This window comes from Rhododendron vialii, chromosome 3a, assembly GCF_030253575.1.
Source record: "Rhododendron vialii isolate Sample 1 chromosome 3a, ASM3025357v1".
Lineage (NCBI taxonomy): Eukaryota > Viridiplantae > Streptophyta > Magnoliopsida > Ericales > Ericaceae > Rhododendron > Rhododendron vialii.
In genome coordinates, this window is record NC_080559.1 from 3,964,855 (window position 1) to 3,985,123 (window position 20,269).

General features: G+C 38.4%; 1 non-coding gene across 1 annotated transcript; it reads right to left on the reverse strand.

Moving 5' to 3' along the window:
* Nucleotides 1-2,153: 2,153 nt before the first annotated feature.
* Nucleotides 2,154-2,349, reverse strand: LOC131321442 (U2 spliceosomal RNA). The gene has a single exon (XR_009198489.1). It is a non-coding gene; the product is annotated as a U2 spliceosomal RNA (small nuclear RNA).
* Nucleotides 2,350-20,269: the final 17,920 nt, after the last annotated feature.

Consider the following 20,269-nt stretch of genomic DNA (forward strand, 5'->3'; position numbering starts at 1 on the left):
CCTCGTGAATCCGTGTATCCCAATTACATTGTTGTAACTGCTGAATTTATTAAGTATCAGATTGCTTAGGTTGATACCCCTCTAAATTAGCCCAGTAGATAGATGATTTCCCATCCTATAATAGGGGTGAAGGTTGAACGTCTTTCTTCCTTCCCTTAAAAGATGATGATCAAGATATTTCGATAATATCATTCCTCGGATGAGAAGCCTGGCTAGGTGTTCGACCATGGCTAAATACTTTCTCAAGTTCTCTCTTTCAGTAACCATCTACTGTGTGAGAAGAACAAAACAATTTTCTAGGGAAAGTCTATAGACATAGAGAGCCTAACCTGCAAAAACAATGATGACATCAAATCCTCTATGTCTCATGGTCATGTAGTGCATTGATGATCAAAACCAAACCCTCACACACAAATTGAGAGAAACTTAACTATTATAGGATCATACGCAATAACATTACGAAAAAATCTCTTGAGGAGCAGCCCTCTGAGCTCAACTCCCATAGGTTATCTCTTAACCTCACCACAAGTCTTGCCCTGGGTGAATCCTAATGATGAAACGGTTTTTGATTATTTGGGGAAGTGTTGTGAGCCCAATGAATCTTGTGGCCGGGCACTCTTACAGAATAAAGAAATACCCTAGAACAGGGGATGTGGGCATCAAATGGAACTTAGAATGTGCAAATGAGCGCGAAAACGTAGTTTAGCCTTTGTCGCTCTGATGATCTTTGAATCACTCTCCCTTCTACCAACTTTACATAATTAAAAGTTCATAATTTAAATTGTTCGTTTCCATCTTGTTTTAATGCAGCGAAAGCCATATTTGTTATTATATAATTGGTCTTAATCCGATTAAAAATGAAAATAATACGAGCGTTTTATTGAAATAGTTTTTTTCCCGACCAATTGAGGGTAAAATGGTCATGTATTTTGATGTACAAATTAATTTTCATTGAAACCAAATCGGTAGGAAAGTAGATTGGACAAGCTTTCTAACGGTTCAAATCTCGAGCGAATTGGAGTTCGGGAGTGTCTGGGGCAAGTCCGCAAAGTTGAGACTTGTTGTGCCAATTCAAGATGCGCCCGGGGCGCATTTAAATGCGCGTGGGCTCGAAGGATTACGCCTGAGACACATTAATGCTACTCAAAATATGTGGACTTGCTCCGGACACCCCCGAACTCCAATTTGCGCGTGTTTTGAACCGTTGGAAAGCTTGTCCAATTTACTTTCTATCCAAAGTAGTGTGGATAAAAAATAATTTGTACATCAGAGGAAGTGACCATGTTACCCTCGATGGGTCAAAATATGATTCATTCCGGTAAAATGCGTGTATGTTTCTCATTTTAAGTTGGATCAAGGCCCATTGTTTATGAATAAATAGTGATTTTAAAGTACTAAAGTTGGCAGAATCCAGCCATAAAAAAATTTGCATTTCGTTCCTGAAAACTGGATAGAAACAAGACAACTACAAAAATCACCGAAGCCACCAAGGCTAAAACATGTTCTACGTTCGATTTGGTAATCAAGTTACTATTCAAAGTAATTTCTTATTTGCTTAAGTGTTTCACAGTGTTCATAGAGTATCCAAACTTCATCAAAGCGTAGGAAAAACCGTTTCATCACTGACATTCTCTCAAAGCGGGGCTTAAATATTTTCAAATTCATATTTTGTTGTCTTGCTATAACTTCCAACACAACAAAAATTGAAAATATTTCCAAACGAGAACACCGAAAAGGATTAACAGTTTTTTCTATATTTCATTCTACTGCCACCACATTACAACTATGATCTTTACTATGATCTTTAGTGCCGCCACAATGGATAAAGACATTGATAAAGTGATGGTGGTGTAGTAGGAGAAAAAGGAATAGAAAACGACTTTGAGAATATAGCTCCTTCATCTCCTTTTGAGAACAACACAAAAAAAAAAAAAAAAACCAAATTGGACATGACATGTTGATGCGCCCGGGCGCAACTTAAATGCGCTTGGTCACACTCGAATGGCATCTGAGGCGCACGTGATGCAACCAATATTTTTAATTTATTTTTTACTGAGTTTTAGACAGTAAATAGTTGACACATCTGCAAATGTCAAGCCAACTTATTTGGTTCTCTAGACATGAAGTAGCAGAAACCGTTGAACTTGGTTTGGGTGGGGTGCGCCAGGCCAAGACAATAGTGCAACACCAAGGCGACGCATGAGAGACCCAATTAGACATAAAGTAGTGGGCCCTCCCCCTGAAAAAAATTAATTTATTAAAGAGTGAGCCAATGGCCCACATATTAGATATTAAACTAATAAGAACAGATAATACACTTGATCTTAGCCAGAAGGCCGAGAAAGGTATGTCTTCTTTTCTCTTGGGCTACTTAATTTATAGTCGCGTTTTCTCTCCTCGTTTTTCTGCTTAGTCATGTGGGAAACAAACCCCGAAGTTACAAACTAGGTTTTGCACTACTTGGTTTGTGCCGTCAGTTCGACTCGGTTGTTTGAAGCCTATGAGCACCTTGTGAATCCATGTATCCCAATTACATTGTAGTAACTGCTGAATTTATTGAGTAGCAGATTGCTTAGCATAAAACTCCCCCTCTAAACCCTATAGATAGCTGGTTTCCCATCCATTATTAGGGGTCAAGGTTGAACATCTTTCTTCCTTTGATAATGAGCGCTATATCATTCCTCGGATGAGAAGCCTGGCTATGTGTTCGACCATGGCTAAATACTTTCTCAAGTTCTCTGTTTCTGTAACCTCTTTCTGTAACCGTCTACCACATGTGGTGTGAGAGGAACAAAATAATTTTCTAGGGAAATTCTCTAGACATAGAGAGCCTAATCTGCAGAAACCTTGTTCACATCAAATCCTTTATGTCTCATGGTCATGTAGTGCGTCGAGGATCAAAACCAAACATTCACACACAAATTGAGAGAAACTCAACTATTATAGGATCATACGCAATAACAATACGAAAAACTCTCTTGAGGAGCACCCCTCTGAGCTCGACTCCCTCAGGTTATCTCTCACCCTCACCACAAGTCTTCCCCTGGGTGAATCCTGATGATGAAACGGTTTTTGATTATTTAATGAAGTGTGGTGAGCCCAATGAATCTTGTGGCCGGGCACTCTTACAGAATGAACGAATACCCTAGAACTAGGGATGTGGGCATCAAATGGAACTTAGAATGTGTAAATGAGTGTGAAAACGTACTTTAGCCTTTGTTGTTTTGATGATCTTTGAATCACTCACCCTTTGACAACCTTTACATAAATCAATCTTCATTATTTTAATTGTTTGTTTCCATCATGTTTTAATACAGTGAAAGCCATATTTATTATTATATAATTGGTCTTAATTTGATTCAAAATGAAAACAATATGAGCATTTTATTGAAATAATTTTTTCCCGACCCATTGTGGGTAAAATGGTCATGTATTTTGATGTACAAATTATTATTCATCGAAACCAATTCGGTAGGAAAGTAGATTGGACAAGCTTTCTAATGGTTCAAACCACAAGCGAATTGGAGTTCGGGAGTGTCTGGGGCAAGTCCGTAAAGTTGGGACTTGTTGTGCCAGTTCAAGATGCGCCCGGGGCACATTCAAATGCGCCTGGGCTCGGAAGATTGCGCCTGAAACGCATTAATGCTGCTCAAACTTTGCGGACTTGCTCCGGACACCCCCGAACTCCAATTTGCGCATAGTTTGAACCGTTAGAAAGCTTATCCAATTTACTTTTTATCCCAAGTAGTTTGGATAAAGAATCATTTATACATCAATTGAAGTGACCATTTTACCCTCGATGGGTCAAAATATGATTCATTCCGGTAATACACGTGTATGTTTCTCATTTTAAATTGGATAAAGACCCATTATTCATCAATAATTAGTGTTTTAAAGTACTAAACGATGGCAAAATCCAACCATAAATGGGAGTTGAATGTACAGTTTCTCTTTCCCCACATTAAACCAAGCGATATTCTTGCTTCTGATCGGTATTTTTTGTGGAAGAATGAATTAATCTGAATGATACATTGTTTAGCAACAACTATAACTGTGTTTTGAATCAGAATGATTGATGTCTATGTGAAATGTTGGTTCATTAGTTATGCCTCTTGGCTCTTTTATGAAAAATTGAATGTCTGTTTCAGTAGTTCATTACATCAAAAAAGAAAAACTGAATGCTCCCAAGGCGCATTACAAAAAGAGGGAAAATAGGATGTGCCCAGGGAGCAATTCAATTGCGCCTGAGAAACATTAACTTGAACCTGTGGAACAACAGTTGTAAAGCTGGCTGGCCGAAAAGAAATTGTGGGTGTGCCCGGCCGGTGCGCAACTTAAATGTGCCCTACAAAAGGAGCGCAAAGCAGGATGCACGCCTGAGGCGCATGTGATGCATCTTTTTGTAGTGGTTTTTTTTAGTCCTAGTTACCTGGAGACTATAAAAGGCCAACCTTTGATAAGGATTTTTCAAGCAAAAGAGACACACCTGAAGCCAGTACGAAGGGCTTCCAAGAGTTCCATCCATGAAGATTTCATTGAACAACTTGGATTGATCTCGAATCAGTTACTTCACTGAGGATTTCATATAGAATGTAAAATTACTCATCATCAAATTATTTCTCATCAATCATGGCATTCTTTTCAAGAATAAATCATTGAATAAATCGTTGTCAGTTTTTGGTTTTGTTCCAAACTCAAACATTCTTTTCACTTGGTAGGTTATCTTCAATTGGCTAGTGGTACTAATGCTCACACCGTCGCATGGTTGATGGGCTGAAAAGGGAGGGACACTTCCAAGTCGCAACCATATCTAGTTTAACTTTCAACTTCTTATACTTGTGTGTTGTACCTGTTGTTGTATCAATTAACCATCTCTTTTTTTGCTAGTAAACGCGGAGGAGGAACCAATACCCGTGAAATTGGCTAGTTCACAGCATGCTTTAATCCGTGGAGTGGCCTGCAGAAGGAAGGTCTGCACTATTTTTCTCCTTTCATGCTCAACTTGTTGAACTCTATTAGGCTTTGTTTGGATCAAAGATCTTTGATGGGATATATCAAGGGGAATGGAATGATTGAGAAACCAAAGTTTAACGTCAGGAATTTCACTTCATTTTTCCCTTTGCCTATTCCTCCTTAAATCCATCCAAGAATCCTTGACGCAAATACATACAGCCTTGATGTGATTTAAACTTGGTTTGGATGGGGTGCACCAAGCCAAGGCGACACTCAAAAGACCCCAAGAGGAAGGTGGGCCTTCCCCCTCAACTGAAACATTCTTAAAAGTTTTTTTTTTTTTGAGATTTTTTCAATGGGTTTTGGCTTAAAATGAGGTGGGTCAGCTGGTAAGCTCAATTCAGTCCACTAAGTCCTAGAGACCCACTTCAAAACCCAAATTCCTCATTAGAAGACCCATGCTTTGGCCACGATGACGGGTATACTAGTCCCGCTTTCAGAAAATCGCGGCCAAGTTTCAAAACAAGCAACCAATGTAATAAGAAGCTAGCGGCCAAGTGTAATAAAACGCGGCCCAGAATAATAAAAAGCGGCCAATTGTCAAAACAGGCGGCTAGAAGTAATAAGAAGCGGCCAAGTGTAATAAGACGCGGCCAAGAGTAATAACAAGCGGCCAAGTGTCAAAACAAGCGGCCAGGAGTAATAAGAAGCGGCCAAGTGTAATAAGAAGCGGCCAAGAGTAATAACAAGTGGCCTAGTGTCAAAGCAAGCGGCTAGGAGTAATAAGAAGCGGCCAAGTGTAATAATCCGCGGCCAATTGTAATAACAAGCGGCCAAGTGTCAAAACAAGCGGCTAGGAGTAATAAGAAGCTGCCAAGAGTTATAAGACCGGGCCAAGAGTAATAACAAGCGGCCAAGTGTCAAAACAAGCGGCCAAGAGTAATACGATGCTGCCAAGTGTAATAAGACGCGGCCAAGATATCTGAAAAAAAGATCTTACACTAAAACGTGTGTTCCGTAACCACGCTTTAAAAAATAGCGACCAGATGTCGAAACATGCTGCCAGGAGTAATAAGCTGCGGCCAAGATGTCCGAAAACATATCATACGCACACTAATCACGCTTTTACCAGTAGTAAGCAAGAAAAAAATGCATGAACGACAATGATTTGAGCTTCATACGTTGTACTGTTCAAGCTGTTGTTAAGAGGTGGAATGGAGTTGAAGAACTACGGAGATGTATGAACAACAATGATTTACTTAAGAAGCCAAGAAGGAGCTGCGTTGAAGCCGAAGGTTTGATCCTTGGTTTTGCTTCTGGAGATCGATCACATCCTCAAATGCCAGAGATCTATGAGCCTGCCATGGATGTCATATGTAGGAATGAAATTGTTCTGTTTCCTTTTGAAAGTGCCTTGAGGCCCAAATTTTTTGTTCAAGATTTTTCTCATATACAAATTAATATGGGCTAACACAAGAACCAATGAACTATGGAGTTTTTATTTGTTGATCCAGAATTATGGAGTTCACAGTTAGATTTTGCACTTTTGAGCACGTTGGCGTGGAATTCAGTGGTTCATTACATCAAAAGAGAAAAAAGTGAATGCTCCCAAGTAGCAATTCAAATTGCGCCTGCCTGAGGCACATTACAAAAAGAGAGAGAAAATGTGGATGCGCCTGGGCGCAACTTAAATACGCTTGGGGCACACTCAAATTGCACCTGAGGTGCATGTGATGTTGCAAATATTTTCAGCTTCTGGGGAGAATGGTAATCATTTTCAAGGCAAAAATTGCATGGTTTTGCTACTGAAAATGGACTTTATCACTGTGTTCTCCAAACTTCATTCCTTGGATTCTTATGCAAAGTGCGGGTACATGGATAGAACAGCTCAAATTGTTTAGACAAACTCTCTTTAAGAATAACACCACTAGTTTCAGAATCATACTCATGCCCTCCATTTTGAGAATGCCATAGAACTATTCCGGCAAATGGGTAGTGGAAGTTTAGAACTAGTGGCTGATATCTTTTTTTCTTCCCTTCTTTTGACGAGTTCTGTGGCTAATATCTCATCTTTAAATGCCTCATTGTTGTGTATACTAATATTGGTGGCTTGATACTCTGGCTCATAGGATGATAAATAGTGCACTCGTGACATGGACATCGATTATTGAGGGTTGTGGAACCCATGGGCTAGGTTTCGAAGCCCTGCAAATTGTTTGTCAAATGGTGGAAAAAGGACTAGAGCAGAAAAGTATTGACCTTCGTGAGCTTATTATCTACTTGTAGCCACTCTTGGCCTTCCTTCTAAGTGAAGGTTGTAGAGTCTTTTATGCCATGAAATGGAGATTCGGAATGGAACCCGATCTAAATCATTACACTTGTATCGTGGATTTGTTGAGTTGGTCTAGGAAGCTCAATGAGGCTTTTGGTATGCTTCTAAAACTAGTGGCTTTTCTATGAGGCAGTATTTGGGGAGCGCTATTAGCAGCCTGTAGAGTTCAATAGGAACAAAAAAAAAGGGGGGAATATGCAACCGAAGGCTCTTGGATTTGGAACCCAATAATGCTTGCTATTACACTTAGTAATGTTCAAGAAGTTGTTTACATTTGATGCTTTTTAAGCCTTTTGTGTTTTTTCACTGAAAATCTGAAACTTGGTAATACCTTCATGTATGGTAACTATAGAAGTTTTCAAGATCATGTTTTTGCTGACCTTAAAGTTTTCAAGATCATGTTAACTACACTTAAGCTATTGTTTGCCAATTGTCATGTTGGATTGTGACTTTTGATTTCCCATGAAAGCAATAAAAATATTGCATCAACCATTATCTGGCTCTGCAACTATTTTGCCACAACCATTGCCTGCATGACTTTTCTCTGATTTCAAACGCATTAATTTATTTGATAGTTTGGCATTGCTTTTTTTGCTTGGAAAAAGATGATTTTATAAAAGCTCGATAACGGTACATCGAGGGAAGAAAAAGTGGATAAGCAACCAAAAAAAAATTTGCAGGAAGGGTACTGGGTACTGTGTGTGAAGGATTCGTTTACAAATGCCGCTGTGTTACAACTTATTGTCATGCTTTCAGATATCTTTTTCTTTAACAATATCAGTTGACTAATGATCCACTTACAACTTTCCCCAGTGACACAAAGTGAATATGTATTTGGAACCAGAATTATGGAGTTCACAATTAAAACATTTTGCCACTTTCGAGCATGTTGGCTTGTTGTTCAGTGGTTCATTACATTGAAAGAGAATAAAGTAAATGCTCCCGAGAAGCAATTCAAATGCGCCTACGGTGCATTATGAAATGAGAGAAAATAGGACGCACCCGGGGCACATTACAAAAAGAGAGAAAATGTGGATGCGCAGCGCAACTTAAATGTGCCTGGGGCGCATGCGATGCAACAAATGTTTCTAATTTGTTTCTTACTAAGTTTTTCTAGTCTGAATTGGCAGGCGACTAAAAAAAGGCAATCCTTTGAACATTATAAGGATTGTAAAAGCATAAGAAGGGGACAAGAAGCCCGTACGAAGTGATTCCATGAGTTCCATCCATGAAGATTTCATTGACATACGTTTTGATTCTCAGGTATACATGATTCATAATTTGTTCTTCAATGCTTTGCAAGTTGTGTAGGAGATCAGGGACCCCATAGTTTCCGAACCTTATAAGGATTGTTAAATCAGTTTCAGTTTTACTGATAATCCCAAATCATCCCAGTTTATCCATGCTTATCCTAAACATGTACGCATGATCGATGTAGAAGCATTTCTTATGCTAGACTATGGTGTGATAGGGTGATAAATAGAGAACTCATGACACAAAAATCGATAATCAAGGGCAGTGGAGCACATGGGCTAGGTTTCGAAGCCCTGCAAATTTTTCGTCAAATGGTGGAAGAAGGTATGGAGCCGAATAGTATGACCTTCGATCTTGAGCTTATTATCTGTTTGTAGCAACTCTGGCCTTCTAATTGAAGGTTGTAGAGTCTTTTATGCCTTGAGGATTGGAGGTTGAGATTTTGGGCATGGCCTATTAAATGACTCGAACCCAACAAAAAGTTAGAGGGGCCAGGTTGACGACTTTTTAACTCCAACACGAATATGGTACACTCTGACAAATAAGGTATACTTTTTGGGTAAGTTAAATTCATGAAAACCAAACCCAAGTTACAAAAACTACATAGTACACAACTTGAAAGAGACCTTAGCCCCGCAATTAAACAGTTGATTCACAATTACACACATCTGCATATGTCAAGTCAACTAATTTGGTTCTAGACACGAAGTAGCAAAAGCTTTTGAACTTGGTTTGGGTGGGGTGCGTCAGGTCAAGGCAATAGTGCAACACCAAGGAAACGCATGAGAGACCCCAATAGCTTGCTAATGTAGTGGGTCCTCCCCCTCAGAAAATTAATTTAATAAGGAGTGAGCCGATAGCCCACATATATCATATCAGTATATGCTCTTGTTTTCTCTTCTCATTTTTCTGCTTAGTCAACGTGGGAAACAAACCCCTAAGTTACACACTGATTTTTTTCTGCTTTTTCACATATTTTGCTTGGTTTGTGCCGTCAGGTCAGCTCAACTCGATTGTTTGAAGCCTCTGAGCACCTTGTGAATCCGTGTGTCTAACTGCTGAATTTATTGAGTATCAAATTGCTTAATATAAAAAAAAAACCCTCTAAATTAGCCGTATAGATAGCTGGTTTCCCATCCTTTATTAGGGGTCAAGGTTGAACGTCTTGCTACTCTCTTTTTCTCCCTTCCCCTAAAACATGGTGATCAAGATGTTTCGATAATGAGTGCTATGGTTTGCGCTGATTGTTCTAATCCAAATGTTTTTTAGAGTACATATTTGTGCAGGAATTTATGAACGGGGAGAGAAAAGAGCAAGAAAATTTGATTTATTTAAAGTGTGAGCAGTGATCGCGGATTTGAATTAGGTAGGTGAGCCACACTACAACTATTCACAATTCTACAATTTGTTATCCAAAGGTACGTACGCATTATTAATAATTACAGTAAAATTTATTTTTCATATCTCATACATTATTTGGCTATGCGACAAATCATTGCACTCAACGAAATATATATTAGAAAAGCTTTGGGGTGGTTTAGGCCAGCAGAACCGCACTCCTCTTATGAACGATACATCTCCTTTTGAACCGAGTTGGATGATGTTATTTCCTCAAAATACAATGATCGATCTTTAAGTCCACTTTTTTACCGTGAAACAAAACCGCCGAACCGATTATTGCCCAACACTCAAATACTCTGAGAAATATATGATCATGATGTGTAGATAATTACCAGATCGGAAAAAACTACAATGCACACCATCATATACGAATTTTGTGGCTGATTTTTACGACTTTTTGTAGCTCCCTTTATTAGTTTTTGTGGCTCATCTTACGAAAGCGTGTATGGTACACCTTTATGAATTTTGTGGCTTACTCTTATGAATTTTTGTGGCCCAATACATGAGATTTTATGGTTTATATATGAATTTTTGTGATGTTGTATATGAAAAACACTCTTGAGGAGAATCCTTTTGAGCTCGACTCCCTCAGGTTATCTCTCACCCTCACCACAAGTCGTGCCTGGGTGAATCCTGATGATGAAAATGGTTTTGAGTACTTAATGAAGTGTCATGAGCCCAACGAATCTTGCGGCCGGGCACTCTTACAGAATGAACGAATACCCTAGAACTTGGGATGTGGGCATCAAATGGAACTAAGAATGTGTAAATGAGCACGAAAACGTACTTTAGCATTTGTCGCTCAGATGATCTTTGAATCACTCTCCCTTAAACAACCTTTGCATAAATAAAACTTCATTTTTTAAATTGTTCGTTTTCATCATGTTTTAATACAGTGAAAGCCTTATTTATTATTATTATGTAAATGGTCTTAATACGATTCAAAATGAAAACAATACGAGCATTTTATTGAAATAATTTTTTTCCCGACGAATTGAGGGTAAAATGGTCATGTATTTTGATGTACAAATTAATTTTCGTCGAAACTAATTCGGTAGGAAAGTAGATAGGACAAGCTTTCTAACGGTTCAAACAAAGAGCGAATTGGAGTTCGGGAGTGTCTGGGGCAAGTCCGTAAAGTTGGGACTTGTTGTGGCATTTCAAGATGTGCCCGGGGCGCATTCAAATGCGCCTGGGCTCGAATGATTGCGCCTGAGACGCATTAATGCTGCTCAAACTTTGCGGACTTGCCTCGGACACCCCCGAGCACCAATTTGCACGTGGTTTAAACCATTAGAAAGCTTATCCAATTTACTTTCTATCCAAAGTAGTTTGGATAAAAAATCATTTGTACATCAAATGAAGTGACCATTTTACCCTCAATGGGTCAAAATATGATTCATTCCGGTAAAACGCTTGTATGTTTCTCGTTTTAAGTTGGATCAACACCCATTGTATATGAATAAAGTGATATTTTAAAGTACTTAAAGATGGCAAAATCCGGCCATAAAAAAATTTGCGTTTCATTCATGAAAACTGGATAAAAACAAGAAAACTACAAAAATCGACGAAATCTATGAGCACCTCATGAATCTGTGTATCCCAATTACATTGTAGTAACTTCTGAATTTATTGAGTATCAGATTGCTTAGGATAAACCCCCCCCCCCCCCCCCCCCTCTAAATTAGCCCTGTAGATAGATGGTTTCCCATACTTTAATAGGGGTCAAGGTTGAACGTCTTTCTTCCTTCCCTTAAAACATGATGATCAAGATATTTCGATAATGAGCGCTATATCATTCCTCGGATGAGAAGCCTGGCTAGGTGTTCGACTTTGGCTAAATACTTTCTCAAGTTCACTCTTTCTGTAACTGTCTACCGTGTGAGAGGAACAAAATAATTTTCTAGGGAATGTCTCTAGACATAGACAGGCTAACCTGCAAAAACCTTGTTGACAGCAAATCCTCTATGTCTCATGGTTGTGTAGTGTATCGTGGATCAAAACCAAACACTCACGCATAAATTGAGAGAAACTTAACTATTATAGGATCATACGCAATAACATTACGAAAAACTCTCTTGAGGAGCACCCCTCTGAGCTCGACTCCCTTAGGTTATCTCACAACCTCACCACAAGTCTTGCTTTGAGTGAATCCGGATGATGAAACGGTTTTTGATTATTTGGTGAAGTGTGGTGAGCCCAATGAATCTTGTGGCCGGGCACTCTTACAGAATGAACGAATACCCTAGAACTGGGAATGTGGGCATCAAATGGAACTTAAAATGTGCAAATGAGCGCGAAAACATACTTTAGCCATTGTCGTTCTGATGATCACTCACAAGGGTGGAGCCCGCACACACTACACACCCAGTGTGTGTGGGCCCCACCCTTGTTGTGAGTGTGTGTGTGTGTGTGTGTGAATGGGTGTGTAAATAGATGTGGTGTTAGAATTATTGTTCTCGTAAACTGGGTCAGAAACACGAGAGTTCACTTTGATGAAACATAATTCCTTGATGTGCTTTCACTGTTATTGGCTTTTGTTGCAATTCCAATGGTAAATTCTTAGAAATCTGCAAGCAAATAGGAACTGGTATGTGTATGTATACGTCTCGGAGTACTATAATGCATTTAGATGTTTTTTTTTCACTTTGTAGTGTATTGATTCCGAATCCTTGCAGTGGATGGAGGTGGCATTATTGCGAAAAGATATAGACGATTGGATTATTTATAGAGGAGAAGGAGTTGCCAATCTCGTTCTTGCTTACTCCGGATCCTCTCCTGCATTTGTGTGTTCATTTATGCTTCACTCTTTTGATCATTTCGTTGTGCCTCTTCGTTTCATTTTTTATTATATAATAATTCAACTGATCGAGCATTTTTCCAAACTCCAAAAGTAAAGCAAACGTCTTCCTTCTGAGAATTGAGATTTTCCTTTTGAAAAATTGTTTGGATTTGCAAATGCATCCTTGTACTTGGTAAAATGAACTTGAATTCTAGAATAAAATGGAGATAAAACGAGTTAGATAGCAGTGGGTCATGATCAATAGGGGCCATAGTAACATGCTTCATTATGAAGATGGTACAACGACAATTTGCTTCGATTTTGAGTTGGTTGGGATCCATTGACTCCATTCAGGCAAGAAATTGGAAGGGCTCAAAGATTGTGGTGTTTGCTTGTACAGTCCAAGTGACTGGTCTCTCTATTAAAATGTTAAATGAAACTGCGCAGACATTTTAATTTTCTTGCCAAAAGGAATATTTTTTGTCTTTATTCAATTTTTTTTCGAATTTGTTAGTTTGCGTCAAATTTTTGTAAACTATTGTTTCGTCTCGACAAGATAAGTTGGAAAAGTGGAAAATTATGACCCAAACTCAATTTTTTTGTGGAAAAATCCAAAAAAGGCCAAACAATATTCAAACTTTTCAAACTTTTTCTTGGCTTTTTTTAAAATAATATTTGAGTTTGGGTCATAATTTTATAGTTCTCCGATTTCTCTCATCGAAACGAACCAATAATCCATAAAAAAAAAAACTTTGACGCAAAACTTACCAACGCAAAAGAAAAATGAATAAAGACCACAAAAAAAAAGTAAGGGAAACATTAATCTTGTAAAAGGGGAAGCCATGAAAATATTTTGGCCAACTGAAAGATTAATGTGTTTCAGCTTAAAATGAGGTGGGCCAACTGGTCAAGCTCAATTCAGTCCACTAAAGTCCTAAAGGCCCGCTTCAAAACCCAATTCCTCACTAGAAGCCCAATGCTCCAGCCACGATTACGGGCATACTGGTCACACTTTCACAAAATCACGGCCAAGTGTCAAAACATGCGTCCAAGAGTAATAAGACGCGTCCAATATGTCCGAAAACAGACCATACACTAAAACGCGTGTTCTCTAATTACGCTTTCAAAAAACCGCGGCCATGTGTCAAAACATGCGGCCACAAGTAATATGATGCGGCCAAAATCTTCAAAAACAGACCATACACTAATCACGCTTTTACTAGTAGTAAGCAAGAAGAAAATGCAATTTACCATGAAGAAGTCTTTGGTCTTCTCTCACAGTTAGATTTATACATGATTTTTTTTTTCTTTCAATTTCACATATCCATCATAATTTCCACTGATTTTCCTGCAGCAAATTTCATCCCTAATCTACCGTGGAAATCCCCGAAATCCGAAATGCTGCTCGATTACTTGAGTTCATATCAGCAATATATGAGAGAATTCACCATAGCTCAAGTTAGCTTTCTGAAATTGCATACCTATACAATGGAGTACCGGCAAGACCGGCGCCTTGTTCTGCCATTAATAAAGAAGAAAGGCAGGTACTTGAGGCATAGGCATGGGCACAAGTGGAGACACAAGCAAAGGCAGATCCTCTTAGAACTTAAGAATCCCGGAATCCCTTCCTATTTGAGAGACAATAGTGAACTTATCAATACACTTGTAATAAAAGAACCTAGCATGGTAAGCCAAGGCATGGTGTGAAATTATATTATTGCCCTCCAAACTTTTTCTTTTCATTTTGCCCTTGCAAGTGTTGGTGTTTGGGTAGGTTTGGTATGTGACATTATCAATCAATACACTTGTAATTAAAGAATGTAGGATGGCAAGCCATGCCACTAGGTGAAATGACCGATTTGCCTTTGTAGTTTGTTTGGAGAGTGGCTACACCAAGCATAGCCATAATGTGATTTGACATAAATGTCCTCCTTTATTTATGATGAAAGAGGTATTTTTGTAGTTTGGTATTTTGTTGGAGGGCAAAATAGGGAATTGTGTTTGGCATAGCCACATCATGAAAAGATGAATTTGCCCTTGTAGTTTTTAAAGGGATTGTATTGGACTTTTGAGGGTATTTTGGACTTATCCTGTTGAAGAAAATTGAGTGGCTATCCTTATTTTGTGTTTTTTTCCCTTAATTTATGGCTTACTTTTGACTTTTGAAGTACTTTTTTCAGTTTTTCCCCCCTTAATTTATGACAAATGTTGCTTTGTCAAGAAGAAAATGAGGTACATTGTGAAAAAGATGAATTTGCCCTTTTAATTTGGCAATGATGGATTTAAGAGGTTGAGGTATTTTATGTAGCTTGATATTGAGTTTAAAGGCAAAAGGGAGAGGAGTGGCAAGCATAGACATTTCATGAATATGTGAAATTACTCTTGTAGTTTGGCAACAGTAGATTTAATAGGTGGGGTATTTTAGGTATTTTTTGTTTTCCTTTGCTTAGTCAAGAAGAAAATGCTTTTTGGGGGTATTTTAGGTATTTTAAGTCCTCCTTTTCTTAGTCAAGAAGGTTTTTCGGGGAAATTTTAGGTATTTTAAGTCTTCATTTTCTTAGTCAAGAAGAAAAGATTTTTCGGGGGTATTTTAGGTATTTTAAGTCCTTTTCTTAGTCAAGAAGAAAAGGCTTTTCCGTAATTTAAGGGTATTGAATCTATATAAAAACCTCTCTCTCTCTCTCTCTCTCTCTCTCTCTCTCTCTCTCTCTCTCTCTCTCTCTCTCTCTCTCTCTCTCTCTCTCGGCTGCAAATTCGTCTTCATCACTGTTCAGAAGGTCCTGATCTTTTTCTTAATTCATATGTTGTTTAATTTAGTATTGCATAAATTTATTGGCATGAAATTGCTATATCCATATTGTTGAATGTATACATGCGCTTGGAGTTGCATGAGGATTGGAAGTTATTGCAATCATAAAAGCAATCGACACTAGCTGGCTGCGTCCAACCATTAACCAATGTGTACTACTCTGAAAGCCCATTCCTCTAATTATGCTAAAACTTTCTCAGTTATTCAATTTTATGATGCACTTCATGTTCTTATGGTTCTCTAGTTTTGCAGAACTTAGAGTCTGATATCACAGTTGACACTGTTTCAAACGTGAAGAACATGAAGTCCATGTTGGTATGTATTTTAGTCACTCTTACTGAAAATTATGAAACTACATAAGCATAATGCTTAATCCATACATGTTGTTTATTGTTTAAAAACCAAGGACCTTTTAAGTGCCTTTGTTACATGTTTTTGCTTTGTTGGCAATGAAGATAATATATCTCTCGCAACCTATATAATAATCAAATATTTGAACATTTTGTTATCCAAATTCCTCATATTCCAACATTGCTTTGCGAATAAATAATATTTCAACATTCACTAATCAAATTTGCCTATTTCGTGTAGCTTGACCTTTTTCCTTTTGGAAAAATTTGATTTTGGTATCATTTTGATTATCTAAAGCATAACTACAAAATATTCGAGTATATCATGGTTTTGTCATTTTATGATATTTGAGTGATGGTTGTTGAGATTGAACCGTTTAACTTACTCGAAAAGTATACAGTTAGTGGTATGAATAAAAATAACATATGTATATTAACTTCCTCACTATCAATTAAATTAATGAGCACGCAGAAAAGTGCAAAGCACGAGCATTACACTAGTTATTATGAAAAGGGGAAAGGGCTTTTTTAGCTTGCTGACTAGGGTTGGCACAAAATTCAATCTTTGATACCACATAACATAAGAAAGTCGTGGAGTGCATAAACCCCTGATGAGCATGGTAGCCCCCTTGGGCATGCTCTTTGTACAACCAAGCGAAGAGCTAATGAGGGCCGGAATTAATGAAATATCGTATGTAGTGTAGAATCAGATCTGAAGCTCTTTACTAGGACTGGAACAAGCGAGGAACAAGTGACCATCATCAGAATGAACCTTAACAGCATGCACCCACCTACAACTGATTTGCCCGGAGGAAGAGAGACTAAGTCCCTCTTCTAGATGGAAAAAGACTGCTTCTAATGAGGTCCATCATTTTGACATGGCCTTAAGTCTCAGGAAAAAGATTTATTGGTCAACATGAGTTCGATTCTTTTCTGCAAGCAATTCAGAAACTACCCAAACAACCCCTACCCAAGAGTCATTTCACAACTGAAATTCAGTGAACTTGATCAATGCACTGATTCATTTGATGGAGACCCAATTCCCTTCATATTCGTCTTGAATAATCAGTGCTGAAAAATCGGTAGCGAAATTTCAGAGAAAGGCCAGTTTAGAGAGAGGTGAGAGCTTCTCTCTCTATAGACGAGTGGCTACCTCCGGCCCCCTTCTTGCTTTTACTAGTACTAAGCAAGAAGAAAACGTATGTTCCGTCACCACGCTTTCAAAAAATCTCGGCCAAGTGTCAAAACATGCATTCAGGAGTAATAAGATGCGGTCAAGATGTCCGAAAACAGACCATACACTAATCACACTTTTACTAGTAGTAAGCAAGAAGAAAACGCATCTATTGGAGTGATAAAAAAAATTTTGAAAGGTTGTTTTGGATTTGCTTCTATAGCATTTGAAATGGAGGTAGGCTAAGTCCAATTTGAAGACCTAATTTTTTACCAAAAATTCGAAGTCACGGCCATGACGCACGACTTTGCGGTCATCTTGTTAAAGTTTGGGCCGTGATACAAAAGTTTGCAGCCATCTTGTCAAAGTTTGCGGCTGAAATTCCCTTATTAAAAAACCTCATGGAAGGCAAAGTGAAAGCTGTTGTTAACCTTCTAATAGTTGCTCCAAAAAGCACCAAACGCGCGCATTCCTTTGAAATTTGTTTGTGTAAAGGGGGCAGAACCTCATGGAAGGAAAATTGAAAGCTGTTAAACCTTCTAATCCCATTCTCAGTTCAACTAGGCTATGACAGAATTATGTGGTTCTGATTGGGGTTTTGTTTGGAAGAATAATACATTGTTTGGAAAATAAAATGAGTTTTGAATCAGATATGTATTTCTGCAATACAATGATGTGATCTGGTCTCTTGGACTATGATGATTGCGGGTTATGTTTTTGAAGGAAATATAAGTGGTGCTTTCGACTCGTTCCAAGAAATGCGAATGGATTTGGAACCCAGTAATACTGGCTAGCTATTATGACACTTAGTACTGTTCAAGCTGTTGTTGAGAGGGAGGATGGAGTTCAAGAACTATGGAGATGTATGAACGACAACGATTTGATGAAGAAGCCAGGGTGGAGCTGCATTGAAGCCAAAGGATCAATCCATGGTTTCATTTCTAGAAATTGATGACACGCTCAAATGCTTGAAATCTATGAGCCACTGGATGTTATATGTAGGAATGAAATTACATCAAAAGAGAAAAACAATGCTCCCGAGGTGCAATTCAAATGCGCTTGAGGCGCCCTACAAATGAGAGAAAATAGGATATGCCTGGGGCGCGATTCAATTGTGCCTGAGGCGCATTACATGTGTGTAATTCAGGATGTCTTATTATAGTGTTGATGTCAACTGTCTGTAGCCTTACATTTGATGCTTTTTAAGCCTTTTGTTTCTTTTCACTGAAAATCTGAAACTTGGTAATACATACATGTATGGTAACGATAGAAATTTTCAAGATCATGTTAACTACACTTAAGATATTGTTTTCCAATTGTCATGTTGGATTGTGACTTTTGATTTCGCATCAACCATTGTTTGACTCTGCAACTATTTTGCCACAACCATTGCCTGCATAACCTCTCTCCGATTTCAGACGCATTTATTTGACAATTTGGCATTTTATTTTATTTTTTCTTGGCAAAAAGATGATTTTATAAAAGCTCGATAAGTGTATATCTAAGGGGAAGAAAATGTGGATAAGGAACATGTTGCTAATCCAAAAGAAAAAAATGCAAGAAGGGTACTGTATGTGAAGGTTCTCTGTTTTTCTAGCCAACGAGTCAAACATGGCGTTATACTTTGTCTTGGATGGCCTAGTGGTGATTGCAGAAGGGTTGAACTTCTCTTAACATGGGGTCTTGATTCTTTGTGTATTCTGATCCGCCGTTCTTCTTGTTGAAATTCTTCCGTCTAAGCTTCTTGGTTCGGTTATCTGGTTTTGGATTATAGGGAGAGGCACCTCTGTGATTTGGGTTTTGAAAATCAAATCTACAGAAATGCGAGGGAATGAAATCATATGGCTCTTCTCTTTCTTCCCAACTGTCTAGCGCGTAGTATGTTTGATCCGCCTCATGAAAAATACAATCTAGTATGGAATAAGACTGAGCTGAAGGATCTTTACCTTTAGTCTTGGAAGTGGCACCAGTACTGGATAACTCAGAGGAAAAGTTGTGAAGCAAATTACAAGTGCGAAGCCTACTCACTTGCGTTCCAAGAAACAATTAAACACCAGTTTCCAGTCGGCCTTTGCAACTAAAACCAGTCGGTGGAGAATCCATCTAGAGCCTCAACCATCCATTGAGGAAGCATAATTTGTATTTGGAACCAGAATTATGGAGTTCACAGCATTTTGCACTTTTGAACAAGTTGGCATGGAATTTAGTGGTTCATTACATCAAACGAGAAAAAATTTAATGTTCCCGAGGAGCAATTCAGACGCGCTAGAGGCGCATTACGAAATGAGAGAAAATAGGATGTGCCTGGGGCGTGTTCAATTGCTCCCAAGGCACATTACAAAAAAGAGAAAATATGGATGGGCCTGGGAGCAACTTAAATACACCTGAGGCGCATGTGATGCAGCCAAGTGAATGCTCTCTACGAGAAAATAGGATGCGCCCAGGGCGCGTTCAATTGCTCCTGAGGCACATTACAAAAAGAGAGAAAATGTGGATGTGCCTAGGCGCAACTTAAATGGGCTTGGGTCCCACCCGAATTGCACCTCAGGCGCATGGGATGCAGCAAATATTTTTAATTTGTTTTTTTACTGAGTTTTTCTTGTCCGAATTTAGAAGAGACTAAAAAAAGGCAATCCTTTAAACATTATAAGGATTGTAAAAGCATAAGAGAGGCACAAGAAGCCCGTACAAAGTGATTCCGTGAGTTCCATCCGTGAAGACTTCAACGACATAATATTTTGATTTGTAGGTATATATACATGATTCAAAAGTTTAGAAATGGTTGAAAAATACAAATAATATGTGGTTCTTGGACCTGGGGGCACTGTGCTCGTGCTTTTCATGGAGCTCTCTATCTTGGGCCTAAAAAAGTGATCAAAATTTTGTATTTTTGGGGTTCTTAAGATCATAACTATAAGAAAACTACTCACAAAATGAACTGACTGAGAGTTTTTCATATTTTTGGGGTCGGTTTGTATTTTCTTTTGGGTAAGTTAAATTCATGAAAACCAAAACCATGTTACGAAAACTAGAGTTCACAACTTGAGAACTATAGAGTTTAGAACAGACCCACCAAAACATACTGATAGGGAATGAGACCTTAGCCCCGCAATTAAACAGTTGACAAAATTATCAATTACACACATCTGCAGATGTCAAGCTAACTAATTTGGTTCTAGACACAAAGTAGCAGAAGCCGTTGAACTTTGTTTGG